We start from the raw sequence: 20,353 nt of genomic DNA, 5'->3' as shown, positions 1-20,353 counted from the left end.
AGGAATAATTGAGGAGAAATAACCTTCGAAAAAGTCTGTCAATGGCCCTGTTGGATCGAACTACTGGTAAACAAGCATTCATATATTTTATTAATCACAGCCGAGAGCAGGCGACAGCGGGCAATAGCCAGTGGAGTTTACACTGTAGGTCAGCTGCAAGGCGATATCAAATTGCCACCATCTTTTTGTTATGTCAGTTTTGGTTGCACTCATCCGCAGGTGCCTAAACCCATTTCCTATCACTAGTTCTCAATAACACTGAAAAACACAACTCTATGTGGTGTCCTTTACACAATTTTACCAGTAACATCTTTGAAACTTGTCTACAGAAGATCAGAATAAAAAAAGGTAGCCATGTAATCTTGTTAAACCAATTAAAATGTGTAAAAAAAAGTCACGTTGTATGCTCAGGGTTCGGTTTCAGTACTGAACTTTATAGAAGCAGTCTGCCCAGGAGAGAGAACGCCCTCATAATGGACCCCAACCAGGCATTTCATCCACAGAAATTTGGCAGTGGCCGTCACATGTACTGTATGTCTGCTGTGCATGTGGGTGGTTTTACAAGTCATGTGTGTCACAGAGGTGAAGTGAATATCGCAGAAGTCTGGATTTCTCTAATGTCAGGCTTGGCCTACTAAACAAAATGAGTCCTTTTCGATCACCATCATCATCATTATTATCGTCATATTATCTCTTTATTTGTTGTTTTTGTCCAAACTTTTATTGCGTTACTGTATTCAATATTAAAAATCCCACCAAATCTTCCCCTGGGCAGCGAGGATTGACCTGAAATAAACTGAACTGAAAGGCCAATCTACACCTTGTGACCATGGTCAAGAGGGACCACCCACAAATTCACTGTGGCTTTTACAAAATCATTTGCTCGCCTACAAAGCAACGCTTGCTGCCAACTCTCTTTTTGTTTTTTTAATGTATTAGATTCTGGGGGAGGGGGAGGCAGCTGTTCGCTGGGCCCAGCTGTCAATGAGGGCTGGCAGAGAAGAGAGGGGAGGAGCTGATTTTCAACAAACCTGTGCATACACAGTCCCAATGGAGCATCACTTTAAAGAATTCCCTCAAAAACCCAGATGATGACTTGATGTCTCTGTTTACCTCTGCATCTGCCGCATATTTACAATCCCATGTGCACATTAATTATGCTAAATACTGTGATAGAGATGCGGAAAACATGATTGACTTGGCAGAATCGGGCTGAACGTGAGATGTCTTTTTGGTTTGCTGCGCATTCAGTGTGATAATCTAAGAAATACCCACAACATGTTGTGGTCTTGTTGCATTAAGTTCAAACACAGTTCAGCCAATTGCACTGGACACACTGAGGTGGGGTTTCTTGAGAGGGGAGACGGAAAAGAAGTCCCAATTTTGAGAGAAAAAAAATTAATTCACTACAATTTTGCTGGGCCGTATCTCCTGCCCCCACAGTTATTATGCATGAAGTCAAACGAGAGGAAAATTTAAAGGAAATTGTGGTACAGCTCGGTCGAGACTAAAATGCTGATTTGCTATTCATGTTGTCCATGCTGTGTTATTTCTCAAAACATACATTACAGCACAGACTGATTTCTGTCCCCTTCAATTCCTGTGTTGGTATTAGTGTGGACTGGAAGCCAGGCACCGTTATGCTTAATGGCACGGCTTCAAGAGCCTTTGTAGTTGTGCAAATGGGCTGGAGCAGCATGTGACATGCAACTATTGTGTCTCATGTATAGTACATTGGTGACACATGAGCAAAACTCTCCCCCACAGAAACCTGGGCTCAATTCCTGGTAAGAAGATCTTGGCCGTTTCATGGGAAGCCAGTGAGGGACTGTTGTCTTCTCACTGCCCTTATGACTTCCTCTGTGTGGTGGGATCTGACGTGAATAGCATGAGCTTCCAGGATAATGCAAAAAGGAAGCAGCTGTATCGTGTTCATCTGGGGGACAACCAACCAACCAAGTAGTACTTTTAATCCGCGATGTTGGCTGTTGTTGTCTTCAAAAACAAATGCTCTACAGTGTCCGCTGACTTGTGTGTTCATACCTATAAGCCAGCCTTAATTGTCGTGCAGCTCATTAAAACATTTCAGGCTGGTGGCTTTGAAGCTGGACACCTCGGTTCGCTCGGGACTCAGTGGCTTGAGACGGGAGGCAGCTGCATTGGCTTTGAGCAGAGAATCGCTCATTCAGGGCGAAATATGGAAAGTTGTACATGAAAGGGCTTCAAGAGGCTTTTTATGCCATTTACCCTGTGAGGAATTCTGTATTTGTACTGTCAATAGAGCCGTACATTTTTTTTTTCAGTCAGACCGCAAGTGACAGAAACTGCAATGGGCAGACTGTGAGTGTGTTGAAGGGTGAGAATTGTCACTGATGATATTTTTAAGAACATGCAGCACCTCATAATTTTGCCATTGCTAATGCATTCAGTCATGACTAAATTCATTCAGTCACTTTTCAGAAAAATCAAGGCTGGTAAAGGTAAAAACAACAGACTCAGTCTTTAACCGTCTATCTTGAGCCATTTAGTGATCCAAGTCTGTGGCTTCTCTGTAATGTAACAATGTGATGCTACCTGCATCACGTTCCTTGAACATTCCAGCGACTTGGAAAAATAAACTCTTCAACTCCTCATCTGCTCTATAATCTTTGGTGGATTTGTGATGACAAGTCCCAGCAGAGCCCAAAGAGAAACCAGCCAACCTACCATCATACGAGGACGACTTAAAAAAACTAAAGCAGCAAGATCAAGCCATGGAGGACAGCTCCCCCGCAACTCAAACAGAATTTATTTTGCCTGTAAATTGGTTTTCGTCACAACTGGCTGTCAGTGTTGGCATTTGTGGGATTCAGTGTGTCAGATTTGACACAACTCCCCTTCAGTAGCTGTGGGCTGTATAAACACCCACAAACCCCGCTGGGGAGCAGCCATCGTCTTCAGATCCAGATTCACCAACTTGACAACACTGATCACTCTCGTCATTGCCCCCACCCCTCACCCCCAGAACTCACCAGAGATTTAGAGCCTAAAGCATCTGATTGGTCAAAGCATGACTAGTACTACTGGAAGAATAATAAATGCAGCAGCTTTACTGGAACAGGAACATGAAGCTTGTATAAATGAGTAACTACAGCTTCTGCACTGCAAAACCACCACCAGCAAAAGTTTCTAGAGGTTAACAGCACATCACATTTGATGACTTGCACAATTCAAGGACTAGAAGCCGGTGCTTTATGTCCCCAGAAACGCTGTCCTGTCTCTGCACATCCGCACCAGTGACCAATACAGGAGCCACGGCGCGTCAATCACAACCTGACAGATCCACGCTGCGGGCCAAAAAAACAGACAAGGCGGCCTTTCTCCGGCCCAGGACACATGCAAATTACAGGATTTGTATCTTTGAATAGATGTCGAAGAACATAGTGTATATGTGAAGCTGTCAGACGAGAGAGAGCTTGCAGAACAAAATCCATTTGTTTCCCAGGATATGTATTGGCATGATATGAAAAATGAAAGATTTTACGCATATACACCCAATTAACTGCTCAAACAAAGAAATCCCTTCCTCACCCCCTAAAATGTGAGTAATGCAGACCTTTGCGCCAGTTTATGGTATTATTATAATTTATGCCATCTCCTTAGCGGCACTTGCAGACTGTGTGTCTTTTGTGCAGCCCGTGCTTTACAGCCGTGGAATCTCAGGGGAAGAAAAGAGCCAGTGTCATGCGGTCAGGAGGCATTTTAGTCAGACAAAAAATTTGTGTCAGCACTTTCTGCCAGGGAGTGAGAGGCCAGCATTCAGAGCCGTTAGCCTCTTTCTCAGAGGAGAGCCGGGGTTTAATGGGACGACTCTTCCACTCCATTTGCCGGCCCGCATCTTACAGGCCACAGCTGCATACATGTGAGGCAGCAACTGTCACTCCGCATACCTCTCTGCATACCGCGAGCGCCACACCGCCTTTAACAGCTGACAGAAGTTGTTCATCTTTTAGACGCACACTTGAAAAACTAAACAGATTACAGACTTAATGTGTTTAGATAAGATGACGTTAAAGCCTGGTAATGAGACTGCAGAGGTCACTGGATATTTTTCTTTTTAAAACTTCCTACGTTATTTATTGGAGACACAATTCCTGGTGCTGCCATGGTAATTCATTTGGACAATGGCAGCACTAGAAGGCCTTTCTCTAAAAAACTTCTTATGAAATGACTTTGGATCCCTTTCAGAGCCAAACAACAATTTCATGGCTGGTCAGTCGCACAGTAATTACATATGGCCCCAAGCCGACACATCGATCAGTGCTCGGGACACTTCTTGAAAATAAGACTATTTTTGACAGACAGCTTCTTGTGGAGGCGACAGCACCTCCACCACACGTATTGTGAAAATGTCGATAGAGTTTTCCTGGATAAACAGCAGAGTTATTCTGCAGCGCTATCCCAAAAAGATGCGTCACTACTAAGTATGTGAGAACATTAGCTGAGCTTAGACTGTTTGGATAAAATGCTCTTTTAAAAATTCTGCAGCGCTGGCGATAAGCATTCAAATACGTTTGTTAATTATCCCAAATAATAAAAAAAAAAAAAAAAAAAAAGAGCTTGAGCTTAAATTAATTTGGAAAAATAGCAAATGGAAAAAGTGAATGTTATTTCTGGTCTGTTTTTAACAGCGTGTTAACAGCTTCTTCTGTATGATGACATGTTACAGATAGACAAGTCCTGTAAGTTTACTCGTGCACAACTTGTTTTACATGACATGTTTAAACAAGCTGAAGACCCATCTGATAATCCAAGATAAAATGCCAAGATGGAGTTCACCGATAAAGCACCTTAAAGGATAACTCTGCCTTATTTCCCCATGTTTACATTTTTACAATGTAATCAAATTATGCATTTGTTCGTGTCAACATATGTCCACTAAAATTGGTTGGTGTTACTGTGTGACTTTAAGTCATCAGATAGTAGTCAGTAGTGTGTCAGTAGTCAGATCCCTTACTTAAGTAAAAGTACCACACAAGAACACAGTTATTAAAGGCTGGTTTTCTACAAGTTTACCCAAACATATATAGGAATCACTGCACAAATACATAAGTCTGCTTCAAGAGGCAGATAATGTGTTGTTCTGTGAATGTTACTCCTTGTGATGACCTTGGTGTGACGCATCAATAGGTGTAAAGAGGTTCCGGCAATATACACTGGTTCAAGTGGCATGAAACTTGAGAGAAGACTCACCATGAGTAGACAGCAGGCAGGTCTCCAAATCCGGCTTTGAGGGCAGTGAGGCGCTACATTTCGCTGTGCTGAACCCCGGTCCCGATCCCTCTCCAGAGGGGACACCCGACAGTTCTCTACAAAGGCAACCACAGTGAAATGAAAAACTTTAACTCAAGGAGAGCAACGGACTGAGAGAGCCCCGTATTGACACAGAGCAGAAAACAGCAGACGGCGCAATCTGACATCCGGCCCAGTGGCGTGGTAAGTCTATGCAGCGGATGGCCCGGGCTGTCACTGTTCACTCTGTTCACTGTTGATGATCTTTTTCCAAACAGAGAGCACAAACAGTGGTCGGTGATGCAAGCAGCACTGTCTGGGGTGGCTACAAGGGCTTGTTGTCAAAGGGCAGACTGGGACAGTGAACAGTTGTCACTCTCTTCAGGGGGTGTATCTGACATAAAGTGCTGCATTCAGAGCTGTGATGTGTTGCCACGCAATCCCTAAAGCACTCACACCAAATGTGTCATTATGAAATTAGGTGGCGGGTTTTGGACAGGAGAGAGGGGGGACTGACATTTCTGTGTGGGAGACATTAGGGGTCATACGATGAGAAACTCTAAAATTGGGGAGTAACAGGGAGATGTAAACATATTACATGTGCGTTTGCTTATTTAGCGTCTTAGCTAGTCACAAAACACGAGGACATTTAGTCTTTGACGTCTTCTTTTTTAAATTTTGTTATTGCTACATAGCTAACATTAGCATTACCAGCTGTTTACTTACCACGAAACGATGCAAGTTCAGTATCAAATTTCATTCCTTTACTCGACGATGGCTGAAAGCTCTTTGTAAGACTGGTGAGTAAACAGCTGTTAATGCTAACAATGGCTATGTAGCAATAGCAAAACTTATAAATAGGTCCTTTAAAGCTGCATTGGCCCAGTTATGTTCAGGTTATCAGGCAATTACATAAACAGAAATGGCAGTTAAGTTGCTCTGTGGAGAATTAATTAGCCCACACTTTTGGAAAGAGCACATTACTTTAAAATTGAGTTATGAGTAGAATTTTTTTAATAAAAAAAAATGTTGAAAATGTGCAAACACCAAAAAAAAAAGAAAAAAAAAAAAAGGTCCCTGTTTCAACCCTTAATCCTGCCTCAGCAACATCCTCCAGCATCAATGCTGGCGACATCCTTTTATTGAAGAATGTCACTTTTGTACAAAAGAAGTCGTCAGACAAACTGCAACACCATAATCAAGTTTCCTCGAGGGTGCCACGTGGACTTTGAATACTTTTATCACTTTCTAATTATAGTTTGCACATTGCTCTCAGTGGGGAACACTTTGTAAGACTTAATCTGAATTTTACACTGAGTTGCCAACACATTAATTAAGCCGAGCCAACCAATGGGAGCCTAAATAAGTTACAGCAATAATAATGAGAAACAGTAAGAAAGTCATATTTCCATCATTCTCAGTTTGAATTTTTATTTATTTATTTTTTTGGAAGTCTTTGTGTTCGGGTCTTTGCACGCCTGGAGGGGAAATTTAAATAGCTTCTGTGATGCTTGGGGTAACACTTGGCTTTTTATTTCTTTTTTTTTTTTTTAATTTGAAGCAATTATAAAATGTTTTTGAAATCCCACACACTGATCCTTTAATGAAATGCAATCTCCTCAATCAGAAACTGCTTTTGTCTATTTTGGATTTTTCTTTTTTTCTTAATTTGTGCAAACAGTTTTCATGTGTGACAGAATGAGTTTTACTGGACATGATATCTAATCGTTTTGGGGTTAAATAAAAATGGCAGAGGCTACAGAAAAACACAGAACATTTTCCAAGGTCAGCTCTGCTTGTCACTTGGAGCTACTGGGGTCACAAAGGCCCGGGCAGCTGTCCCCCCAGTAGATGATGATTAGAGGAGAAGCGAGAGCAGAACACCTCCCTGTGCTGTTTGTCTGGTTTACGACGATATGGATTGTTGGGAGCAAAAGCTGGCAAAATCTTGGTCCCATAGACTGCCCATTCAAATCTCCATCATGTGACAGAATGCATAATTCTCCCTTGTCCACTGGGTGTCTGTATTATTAACTGAAAAGGCCATAAATTAGATCAAAACAAATTATGCGACCAACACTCTAAATCCCCATTTGGCTGATAAATATGGCATTTAAAGCACTCCCTCTCATCTTTTTCTCAGAGGCCACAAGTGTTTAAGCTTTCATGTAATACAAATGCCTCTGTGTAAAGTCCATGTTTGCCTCCTAATCACTGGCTAACGTGTGCTGCTTCACATGCAGAAAAAAAACGCTGCTCTGTAGACTCTGTTTGCCGACTGGAGGAACAGGCACTCAGACAAATTGGCCGGCTTAGACCAGCCTTCACGCTCACAACAAGGTGTCTGACTTCTCCCCTGACCATATTTTCTATTCGTTGATGGTCTGAGAAATAAAACACAGAGCACTGCGGACCAATTACCGCCATTAAAAAAAAGAAAAGAAAAATCACTTACCAGTGTTATCGCTTAATTTACATTATATAGTCAAGACAGGAGATCAGGAGAACAAGCCACTGTGAATTCAGAGCAATCAAAGTGGCTCTTGTATTGCACGTAGACTAAATTGAGAGTAAGATCAATATTGTCTTTATTTCGTGTGTCAGTCTGAAGTCATACAAAAGGCAGTAAATTATACAATGAAAACAGAAAATAAAGGTTTTAAAAATGATCTTTTATGAAACTGCTTTTCTGCAACGAACAAGTTAGATGAACCAGAGGACGAGTCAAGCTGTAAATGGGGAATTTAGTTGTCTTTCATGTCCCTCTGAGATGTCTCATCAATTGTTTATATATTCTTTGCACTTCTAATTCGCTCCGTTACGCGGTTGACAAGCCAATCTGTCAAGTCAACATTACTGACAGCACATCAAGTTTAAAATACTTTTGTTTAACTCGTGGTTCTATTTACAGTTATCTATATTAATTTAATTTCAACTGTTCTATTTACTGTCAATGCTGATAATACATTTTTTTGCTTAACTGTAAAATAGCCTGGTCCACACATCTTTGTCACAGCTCTTAAATAATTCAATTTGAGGGATTCCTTATAAAAAAATATATTATTTCTGTGTTTCTTATTTCTGAGACAAAAATAGCTAAATATTGGCCTCAAAATTCAAAATGATCATCTCACATTTCTTGTTATTCCACGTATTCTACGTTTTAGACAGAGGGAAGACCCAAGAGAACAAATCCTGCAAAAGCCTCCACCTCTTCTCATGCATCACCGTGTCCTTACATAAACCTATTACCAACCTCACTGTTGGTATCTTTAATTATGAAAGCAAAGGATCAAGCACAGAAAGAATTCAAGAAACCACTGCTGAATATTCACATCAGGTCACTTCCTGACCCGCTACTGCGTCATTTTCCCACTGCCAATTTTTTCTGCTAAACACCTCAGAGCTTCCAGGAGAATTTCAGTATCATTTGCATAAAGTTAATTAAAAAATGTTCAACTTTAAACAACTTTTTTTTTGCATTCCCAAGTTGCCGTCTAGTTTTGAGAGGCAATTCACCCGTGCTTCAACTTCTACCACTGATATACTCATCAGTGGATACGAGGCATGTCCCTTCAAATTGATGTGGAAGTGAACCTGGACTGTTTTTCCCCATTACTCCTCCACCACCACCACAAGGCAGTTTCTTATGTGACAGTCTGACCAATGCAACACTCTTTTTCACATAGGTCCAGCATCATTTGAGCACAAATGCTGCCTCTTGTGCTGGGACCTTGGTTCATTAAAACATGTTGCTAATGTTGGCGTGTGGGAAGCCAGCAAAAGAGAGGCTGAAAAGCACAGTGTGGCGTCCAGACACAGGTTTTGGCCCGCCTTTTAAAGCTTTCTTGATTATAAAGTATATCTAGGTTCTATAGTTATACTGTTTTTTTTTAATACTAATACTATACTAATATTGTAATACTTAGTGCACAACACACGTATTCAAAAACGGAGCCTTAAAACAAGCCGTCAGGACTTCCATAACTTTATGATGTCATAAGGAAACAGTCACCACCCTAAGCCATACCCCAAGCAAGTCCCACCTGGACCCCGGCATCCAACCTTGCAGGATTTGGTTTCTCTGAGTGTTTACCTGAAATATGCTATATTTTCAATCACTCAGACAAGGCTCAGAGCCTCTCTTCTGATTGGCTAACCTGCTGACCAACCTGTTGTTGCTAGGGTAAGGAAGAAGTCCAAGAGAGGAGATGCAAAACTACATTGACATGGTTTTTGGTTCTTAAAACCACAAATATATGTTCTTATGGATACAAACTTCGAATGAAACACAGGAGAAGTGTAAAATATGGAGCTTTAAGAAGCTAAGAAAATCAGTGTGAGCTCCACCTCTAACAACCTACTTACACAAACCAACCTAAAATGTGCTCACCATTTTATCATAGCAAACTAAAATAGAACACCTGAGCAGCACCCCAGCAGGTGTCCATGCTTTAAGTGGCAGGTACAGGTTTGAATGACAAGGCGTGTCTGAATTAACAGGGAGCAACTTTCTCAAACAAACACGCATCATCTGTCGGTCTACAGTCTAAAAAAACAACAATAAAAAGTCTGCAGATGCTTTGCAGCCACTGCTATTTTGAGCACTGGCTTGATCTTAGTCAGCGTCGATCGCGATGAAGGAAACGTTTAGGGGCAAATACAGTCTGAAAGCTGCTCTGGCAGAAGGGGCTGGAGCCTTCAAAGCGTTGAGAATGGGATATGGTTAAAGCGAGCTGGTTTAAAGCATTGCCTAAGATTAGCCCCTTTCTTAAAATCCGTCTCATTACAGCAGTTACGTCTCATAAAAGAGTGGGAGATGATGGGAATATTACTCTGCCCGTATTACTGCAACTAAAGTCATGGTCACGGAGCCTCAGGGGAAATGTGTTTCTCCGTGGATCCCAGACATACAGCTAGAGGGGACACAAAAACTATGACTGACCAAAGGAAGATGTGTTAAGGAAAGAGCATGATCCAAGTTCATTTTCACCTGTTTTCAATAGTGTTAGTGTGTGTGTGTGTTTGTGTTATCCATATGTGCTAACCTCTGTGTCATTACCTCTCATTACCTATGTGAGTCCATGTTAAAAATGTATGCTTCAGGGCCTGCTGTGTCTTGTTGGCTAAATGAAGAGGGAACATAATATAGTTTCCTTGGAACTGGCATTAACACTCTGTGGGGTTTTCAGCTGGATATCAATTAGAAGCTCATTAGGCATTTAGACATGGCAGTCCCTCTGGCTTCCTGTCGCCCACTGTGAAACCGGCTGACCCTTACCTTGAGGGAAGGCTGGCACTCTCGGTCTTTTCAGTGCTGGGAGAACAGCTGTCAAGGAACTGCATCAGGCGTGCATCCCTCAAATCTTAGATTTCAGAAAACACATTTGTAAATGTTTTGAAATAGATTTTTTATATATATATATATATATATATATATACACACTTTAAAAAAAAAAAAAAAAAACCATGTGGTCATGAGAGCTAAACAGGAAAAAGAATTTCACAGATCTGCATAACAACTTGAAACAGTTCGGGCTTGGCTTTTGCAAATTCATTGTCATTCACCCTCCAATAGTCGCCTGAATTCAGTTTACTTAACTAAAAGTAGAAAGATCACACTGCAAAGACGCTCTGCTACAAGTCATAAATTCAGTTTTACTTAAGTAAAAATAGTATCAGAAAAAGCAAAAGAACTCATTATGCACAATGGCCCATTTCAGTACAATATACATTACATTACACTATATTATTGGATTATAATTATTGCTGCATGTGTATGCATTGCTTTAATGTTGCAGCTGTTAAAGGTGGAGCTATATTAACTGCCTTTAGAGCACACTAACATTTATTTGTTCATTATATTTTTCATTAATAATCTGACTAACTGAAGCTGCAAGATAAATGTAGTGGTGTAGAAAGTAAATTTACCTCTGCAATGTAGCAGCTGAGAAGTATGAAGTTGCATAAACTGGAAATACTTGACTAAATGTATTCAGCTACTTTTCCAATACAGCCTGAATTAGGAGCTTAGTTGGTATTTTATGCTTTCATGCTTGCAGGGCGTATTGCAGAGAGATGCATTTGGCTCCGTGTGTGTGCTGCATGTTTGCATATTTACTCCCCCAGCCTCATGCAGCTCTTCTTTACTCCTGCCCCTTGGTGTGCAGTTTGGGGCAGAGGTGGTATGGAGTATTTTTAGACAGACTCAGAGGGGACTCTGTGTTCTGACTGCTAACACAATGAACTCTCATGCCTGAACAAGGACATATTTTGGTGACTGGAGGCCAAGCAGTAGACCACTCCCCTACCTTCAAAACAAGCCACTGCTGGAGAAGGCCACTCACTCAAACGAGCCCTGCTGCTGTGTATGGGGTCTGTCACTACAGACATTTATCTTTCCATACCATAGGAAACTGGCTAATCCATTTTGTAGGGCATCTCCCACAGAATATTCTGCATTTACACACATAAACAGGATCTTTAAATCCCAGTGCCACCAAGGGGTAGAGTGCTGAAGCTCCCACAGTCAAGGCTTTTCTGCACAAGCCCATACAGCTGCAAGCATTGTGGTCAATAATCTGACATTTAGTTGAACTGAAAAAAATGCATCTTTTTGATCTGCATGCGCTTTCTCTTTTGAAATTTACAAGTGTGCGCGCCTAAGTAAAACCATCTTGGCCTGAGCGAAACACAAAAGTGTGGTTAAAAGGAGTCTTAAAAATAGCTTGCACGCTGTGCCACGTAGCATTACAGGGCTGCAGACTGACAGCATGCAGAGCAAGAGCCACTTCACTTAGCTGTGATTTATTTAATCAGATTTTGTTGTTTGTGGGGAATGCATTCAGTGAAGCACTCACAGTGTGTAACATTACTTATTTGCAAACTTACAGTGCATTCTATTTTAAATATAAATTCATATAAACATCAATTTAAAAATGTAGATGTCAAAAAATATATAATCTTGAAATGATGCTTTAGTGTGTTTGCTGTGCTACCAGCAAATACTACATGTTTGGCTTGGTCCGCAGCTACACTAATTTGAATATACACACACTAAACACCAGGAAGATCAACAATGTCCAATTTTAGTCACACTATTTCATCAACACTCTGTAAACTCTGCTTACCACTGTATTGCATATCTAAATGAAGCTGGGAGCGTAAATGTAACGAAAAGGGCTGCAACTAATGATTCATTCTGATATTGATTCATTTGTGAAGTGATTATTGCTTCAAGTGTCATGAAATAAAGATAAACGTCCATGGCCAGGATGTGAAGCCAAACCATGAAAAAAACTCAAAGGGATTCAGTCTCAGCATAAGAGATGAGAGTCACAGTCGTTAGTCAGTTTCACATTTAGCTAGTCCAAGGGCCCTAAGGTGCTACTGAGGATGCAATAACAGGTTTTTCAGTGCAAGGAGAATAGTTATATCAAAAGCTTTTATTTTATCGAGCATGTTGGTGTAAAATGCCAACTGGTTTGACCACACAGGGTCTTCACCTGGACACAAATCTGGACTGAAAGCCTCTAATTTGAAAAGCTGGCTTCTAATAATAAATTACCTGAAACAATTATTCAACTTCTCAAACTGCTTTTGATTCATTTTCTGTCATGATGATTAATAAGTTTCAACTGTGTTTTCTGGCATTGGTTTCACACACAAAACAGATTCAGGCTAGATCAGGTCGTACGAGCATACAGATGTGGACCTATGCAGCTGGAATGAAAACCTGGAGACTCTTTGTCTGTGGTGGTGCCAAACGAAGAGATGGATGGAGGATGGAATATCACAAACAAGATGAAACGATAACACTCGGAGAATTCCCCACCGACAGTGACGGCCGATAAGAAACTCGTGTCATCAGCTCACAGGAATGTGCGAACAAAGCTGTGAATATTTAAAAACAATGGTGGTAAACTGCCCGATTTAGCTCAACTCCGCCTGACCACGCCGTGAACTGGCCGCTCACCGACCGTTATCTCACTCCTCAGAGAGACGCAAGGTCATATGCTGACAAAACAAACTAAAAAGTGGATCTCGTGGTTTTGTCAGCCATGTCAAACATGTTTGCAACTCGAGATGCTTCAGGTTGCATCAGTGTCCTCTCCAAACTTCTCCCCTTAAATCATGGGCATCATGATTTATAGCTATTTATGCATTCAAGCTCCTTAATACAAAGGGTATCATTGAAAACTGTGTGGGCTCAGACTCATAACAATGCTACTTTTCATAAAAATCCTTTTCTCCTACACTCCTACACTCATCGTCACACCCTGTTTTAGCACACAAAGCCAACGCATGCTGCTGGATTAAACAACAACGTGTCCACTATGTTTTACAGACACAGAAATGCCTGGCAAATTATAATGAAGTTAACCCATTAAAGGGCGCTTCACATCACAGAGCTGAGGCCCCATCTCCCACTGACTAACTGCAGCACCACTCATAGAGGAACAGTGGAGCTATTTAGATATGACAGAGCACTAGTGTTTCATTGACAACTTCACGCCAGCCCACAGATCACATCACAAAGCCTTGGCAGCAGCGGCGTCAATGTACAGGCATTAAGTAGGTGGCATGGTGGTAACCCCTATTTATCTTGCGCTGAACCTATTACAGCGCACAGTTAAAATGCGCAGCTTTCATCGCGGATGGTAAAGTCCATGATAATCTGCTAATAGTGACACCAGATGTTGTGATTGAGGCGAGGAGGAGAAGGATGATGATGATGTCTCTGGTGTGCATGAGAAAGTATCTGCCGGGTGTAAAACTATGCACTTTCAGCATCACAGGGGTCACGGTTGCTCCCGACAACACTGCAAAATGAAGGTTTCTGCTATCATAGCTGTTGTTCCGGCTTTGAGACACAGCCTTCAAGCCTGATGAATACTCTGCCATTCATCTGCCATCAGCAGCTGGGGCCGGCTCAAGCAGCGGACTAATAGGCTAACAGGGATCTTTGGCTCCCAGGAGGAAAGTTTGAGTGGCAGACTGATTGGATACAGCCGCATAGCCAATCTTTGTTATCTAACAGCCTAGCCATCTTGGCAGAATCAGGTAATGCCATGTAATTTAAGAGGTGGCACATAGAAAATAATGCGTGTAACACTTCTGCTCGTCTAGAAAGGAGTGATTAACTTGATTTCATTAAAGCTGCAATGCAGCAACAAAGTCTCCAGTCACGGCAGTAACTGCCAATACGAAATAAATCTGTGCAAACTATGGGGCTAGAAATGACTTTCCACACGTCCCAGGCCCGGCTAGAACAAGCCTCTGTTCTCAAACACATCAGTTTGAACGTGCTGTTGCATGTCAGCATCTTTCAGGCTTTTTTAGAAAGAACATTTTCTACATCCACACTGAGATGCCAAAACAACAGAGCGCCACTTAAATTTCCTCTGCAGGGCATTCACAGGCCACTTGAGCCAGCAGCTGTACTCCATTTACACCAAGTGGCTTTCCACTGTTTTCAAAGCCTTGTTTATTGTTTGTTGCTCAGAGCACAGCGTGCCAGCAATTCACTTCTGATTATGATGATGAATATGATTATTACTAGTTTTGTTAATTCTGATATTGGGCTCGCACAGGTAGATGTTCCGCACACAGCACAGCGGACTATGACCCACCCATTAAGATTATTTGTGCATTTTGTTTTTGCATGCTTTAGAAATCAGTTGCAGGTTTTAATCTGGAAGTGCAGATAGAAATGAGAACAGTATATTACACATACAGCCTTTCATCTATTCTGATTTGAAAGAGCAGATCTTATTACACACCTTCTCTTCTGGGACATATAAAGAGTTACCACACTACTGTAATGATCTGTAAGCAACGTCTCATGGCAACTGAACACATGCTCCTTCCAGATATACAAATCACAACGCTGTGTAGCAGACAGACTAAAATATGAAGTAAAAAAAAAAAAAAAAACATAAACCTCAAGTTATAAGAAATTGATGCAGTGCTCCCGTTTATTGTTATGAAACCGTAACTAGGCCTACATATCATAATAGCTTCCCTTGTACATAGCAGAGGAACAACTACAGCACTTTGATCCTGCGCTGTATTTTTGGTTGAGCTGCTGGATTCTTGTTTAAGGTGTATATCCAACTCCTTTGAAGAGAAACAGGCAACAACATGTACAAGAAATACACAACAGCCTCACCAGCATCTTTCCTCCAATCTATTCTGTTTGGGCTTTTTTTTTTTTTTTTTAATATAAACCACAGACCATACAAACTGCACAATCAAAATACTGCTGCACCATTGTCCTCGTCATTTTGTTGAAAGCACTTCTCAGCGATAACAAAGCCACAGAAAGCAACGTGAAGTGGTATTTGTGACAAATAATACCCCAGAACAACCTCAAATCGGCTCAGACCGAACTGCGGCGACAGAGGGGCTGATTCCTGATACAAACTTCAACATCTTCATCTAGTCAAAAGAGTCTGTCTGTGCCAGTGGAGTCAAAATGAGCCCATCAGAACTCAATGAATGCCACTGACTCCCCGACAGTACAGGAGACAAAAGGGTATAGCAACAGCTCTGGCAGAGGAGCTGAAAGGTCGAGATAAAAATGGCCCGGCTTGCCTCAGAGTCCGCTCGCTAACAAGAAAGGATGAGGCGCTATGAAGACGCCTTTTCCGCATCATTATTACACAATCAAAGGGCCACACCGAAGATGACAGACATGCCGGGGGAGGATCCGTCCCTCATTAAAAAGGAGTTCAGTGCACCGCTTCTTCCAAATGAGCCAATTTCTTCTATAAGGACATATTTTATATTAGTGCACCTGTGTTTTACTATACTGCCACTCATTAACTCTACACAAAGCCCCCTCGCCTTGCATTTCTAATGCGACTGCCTTGCCCACTCTAGGGTCTTAAACTGAGTTACTGGCAAAGAAGGAAATAAATTACGACCAAAGTATCAATCCTAATTCCCTCTACACTGCATTTTTTTTCTTAATTGATGATCATGCTATTCATACCACAGTACACACGTACGTTGCACAATCGTGTGCATACAAAACTGAGAAGCCTGGCATTTTTTGGTTTTTTTTTTTTTCAGTAGGCTTTCCTGGTTTCCGTGACGGCTTTTCCTGATTAAAACAGCATAAAGGAGAGCCATTTGCCTCCGCGCTCAGGGGAATGAATCAAAACATCCCTGAGGATGACACCTTTATTCCCTGTGCAGGAAACACAGCTCGCATTTTCAGAGCTGATAAGATTCAGAGAGCGACACCCAGTGCCGTCTGGCTGGGTCGTGGATGCAACAGCAAAAGAGCCATTTTAGCTCATTAAAAAACAGACCTTTTCATATCTGAAGGAGCAGTCAAACACTCTTGTGCGGTTAGAAGTCTCTTAATTAACTCCAACCACTTTAAAAGAACACAAAGTGCAGTGTCAGGTACAGTATATTTGTTACGAGTATAAGTTGTATAAAACTGTCTATAAACAGCTGCTGGTGACTCTTCAAAAGGAAAACTGAAGACTTTAAGCTTTATTGAACTTAAACATTATACAATACAGTAAGAGTCGGTATTATTTTCTGACAAAGTGCTGGAATTTGCCTCTTTTTGATGCATCAACTTTGCCTCAGCCGGCCTCGTCCACCCCTGATTTAATCAGTTATTCTCTACATTTCCAAAAATGACCCTCAGTGGGCCGCTGAATACCAAAGCGCCTGAACATTTTAGCAGTGGAATAAGGTGAAAAAAATGATAGCTGTGCTAAAATAAGAGGGTTTTGTTGGTCAGGAAAAAGTTGGTTTCACATGTTATATAAAACATAACTTTCATAAGTAGTGAAACCGGTACAATAGATCTTCCCTTGTACCAACAGGTCCTCCAGATTAAGTGTTTTCTGGTCTGACGTCCACTGGTCTGAGCCTTCAAAACTGTGACAAATCTCTGTTGACAAATAAATCAATTTAATGGTGTGACAAGGTTTGGTTAGGTTTACAGGAAAGGCCATGGTTTGGGTTAAAATACATATTTAGATTAGGGAATAGCATCGGTTTGGTTTAAAATGCCTAGCTTGTTAAGGTTAGGAGACCTTTGACGTCACGGTCACAATAACACACTTGGTTTGGGTTAAGGGACAATCATGCTTTAAAAAAAAAAAAAAAAAACAACAAAAACAACACTGATGCTGCTGTTTTCTTGTCATAACTCCTATGGTCACTAGAGAGCGTTGTCATTTCAGTGTAGACAAATGTCATTTTAGGAAAACCATTGATGCTGTCAATCTTCTTGAGACAACACGGCCCCCTGTACTGCTGTACTGTCATTTGTTCTTTAGAAACACAAGAGTCTCTGCAATAAACAGACAGATCTCCACTGGCATTGGAAAAATATAGCGGTCAACAATATGCCAAATGTCACAGGAAGCGTTTTTTAATGAGGTTTAGAGGTTTAGGGGAAACATTTCTGTTAAAGATCGGCCACTGAGATGGAAACTGAGATTTCATGTGCTGTATAAACTGAATTTCTGACAATTCTGCTCACTCAGAGCTGCATAATGTATCATATAATAACTTGCGATAACGATTTTGCTCTCAACAGTGAATTACATTTGATCTGGTGCAGAGTGACTACTTTTAGAGTCAGTTTGTATTCAAAGATTTGAGGCATATTTTATTTATACTGTCGATTTCTTAAGTACACTGTGAGCCTGAAGGCTGTTTTCTGTCAACTTAAGTTGCTGAGAAATCCTTCGCCCATTTGCTGCAGCAGAATCTTTTTTATTCTAACCTTTGGCCTGTCAGTGAGCGTGACAGGAGAGACTATGTTGGCTCAGGCTGTGGAAAACAAGGCCTTGTCACTACCCCCCCTTGAGCAGACAGAGGGAGAGAGAGACAGAGAGAGAGAGAGAGAGAGAGAGAGAGAGAGATAAGGACTGAAAGACAAAAAGTTTGGGTCTGGTCGACTAAACAAGAAAAACATCATGATCTCATAATGGAAAACCTCCACACTGTGAACTCACAGATGTGTGTCAGGACTGGGGGTAGCAAGAGAGAAGCAAAACTAGCGCATGTCATTGATGTGATGAGAGAAAGCTTTGAGGATGACTGTCTTTTATCTATGCCGAGGCGAGCTGACAACCAAGAACTTGAATAAAAAAAAAAAAATTTAAAAAGTACAGCGAGACAGCAGGCATCTCCAGCCTCATACAAAAACCATGAGTACTGGAGCTGAAATCTTACCAGTCTGCAGACCTATTTTTCTGATAAATGCTTTATCACAGCAGTTCTCTGGAAGCCACGAAGGCAGAGCTCGTGATTGTAAGTGCGTGTGTGTGTGTGTAAACTATTCCCCCGAAAAATGACATTTTCCTCAGTGACGGTTTTGCTATTTTACAAACCTCTACCTCGTCAAATCTTAGCCATGTAACGGAGTAACATAAAACATCAAAATCAACTGCCAAGGTTTTCACATCTTGTAACGTTCCCCATCCGAAGCAGCATTATTTTCCACCGTATAAAGCGCTGAATGGTGATCATAGGGAAATAAGCATTTTCCCTTGCAAACAACAGGCATTACACAGATTAACAGCCTTTGTTGAAACATACTATTACCACATAAGTCCCTGTCGAGAAGGACCAGATGTCAGATAATAGGCTGTGCAGAGTGAGGTAGGTGCTGGCCTCAAGCCATTGAACAAGTAAGAACAGCTTCTTCCATATAAACCTCTTCACTTTATGGACAGTTTGTTGTCTGGGTGGGCAACCCCCCCCCCCCTCCCTCTTCTACCTTGAGATGATGAATATAGGTTACACATAGAGGAAGTATGTGTAACCTGCAGTGTAGTCACCATATAGAAATCCTACATAATAACGTTAATATCCATTCTCCGTGTTAAATGAATGAAAATGGCCTCCGTTTTAAAATCATCTGCAAATTCTGTGGAAGCCTGCCTGGTCTTTCAAGGATACAAATGGTGAATGACCATCACCAAGAAACAATATAATGATTTTTAAAAAAAACACTCCGCAATATGTTGCACAGCTCTAACATGAAAGTCGAAAAAATACAATTACACATGCTGCAGTCTGGTGACAAAAAACAGCCTGTTATTGTGTACAAAGGACCAGCTAAGTCCATCACATTAAACACTACTGGGGGGTGTTTATTGGCTTAGCTGAATGGCTGGGCTTTGCCTGTGAGAGGCAGCAAGATATAGGCATTATAGGTTATAGATTGGCTGCTGCAAGAGCCTGACACCTCTAACACTAACATTTTTCATTATTAAAAGGTGTGATCAAATAAACTTTAACATGAAAAACAGGCGCAGCTGAGACGCAGCAGAAGTTGCAGTTCAAAGGAAGGACAGATTACCTTTGCTAGACTTGAACCTTTGTTTTTCTGGTCAGCTTTGGCATCACATTCGTGCCTCCACTGCTGCTGTTGCTGTTGCTGTTGTTGCTGCTGCTGCTGCTGCTGCTCCGGTACCGTGACTACTGCAGCGCTCCGTGCGGCTCCTACACCCAAATCACCCGTCCAGTCTGCACGTTTCCAATCCGTCCGAAATAGCTTGAGCGAGCGTCTCTGAAAATAACTGCACCCGATCGAAGTGGCTACATTCAGTCCAAACGTAGGAGACGGTCACAGGAGCGACACCCATGGGTGTATGCGGTGCAACCTCGGTCTGCAGCAGGTAGCAGTGCCCGGACTGACGGCGACTTCTCGCCCCCCGCCCAATGTGCCAAGTGTCGGGGCCATTCACGGCAAGTGTGTGAGAGTGTGTGAGAGTATGTGTGAGAGTATGTGTGAGAGTGTGTGAGTGTGTGTGTGTAGTGCAGTCAGAGCCAGTCGGTGCCCAGTGCCACGCAGCGCCGCAACATGGAGCGCTGACCTGCCTATCACTGGATCAAGTCAGTTAAAGCTATCAAGTATAACACTTCCGGTGCCTATTTTTTCAAAATAAAAACCCCAACACTTGCATCGCTCTCAACGCCTGGTGCAAAGTGCGAAAACCAAAATTCAAAGTATACCTCCAAAATGCATGAACTCGACGAAAATAAATGTCATGTCATTCCGCCTTTGTGCCATATTTCCGGTATTAATCGGTTTTTC

At 41.7% G+C, this 20,353-nt stretch overlaps 1 protein-coding gene across 4 annotated transcripts in view; it reads right to left on the bottom strand.

Annotated features, from left to right (window-relative positions):
* Positions 1 to 20,133, bottom strand: part of tanc2b (tetratricopeptide repeat, ankyrin repeat and coiled-coil containing 2b) — a 141,044-nt gene extending 120,911 nt beyond the window's left edge. For 2 of the 4 annotated variants that reach the window (XM_087174393.1, XM_087174394.1), the window contains exons 1-2: positions 19,616 to 20,131; positions 5,233 to 5,348 (exon numbers count right to left, since the gene is read on the bottom strand). The gene's annotated coding sequence lies outside the window, so the exon portion shown is untranslated. Of the gene's footprint in view, positions 1 to 5,232; positions 5,349 to 19,615 lie in introns of all 4 variants that reach the window. The other 2 variants (XM_087174400.1, XM_087174392.1) reach the window with 2 other exon arrangements.
* Between the last annotated feature and the right edge of the window lie 220 nt (positions 20,134 to 20,353).

Source organism: Seriola lalandi, unplaced genomic scaffold (assembly GCF_002814215.2).
Source record: "Seriola lalandi dorsalis isolate HSWRI2012SDOR001 ecotype SW California unplaced genomic scaffold, Sedor1 jcf7180002054346, whole genome shotgun sequence".
Taxonomy (NCBI): Eukaryota; Metazoa; Chordata; class Actinopteri; order Carangiformes; family Carangidae; genus Seriola; species Seriola lalandi.
The sequence above is the reverse complement of the archived record's forward strand: the minus strand, read 5'-3'. Positions and strand labels throughout refer to the sequence as shown.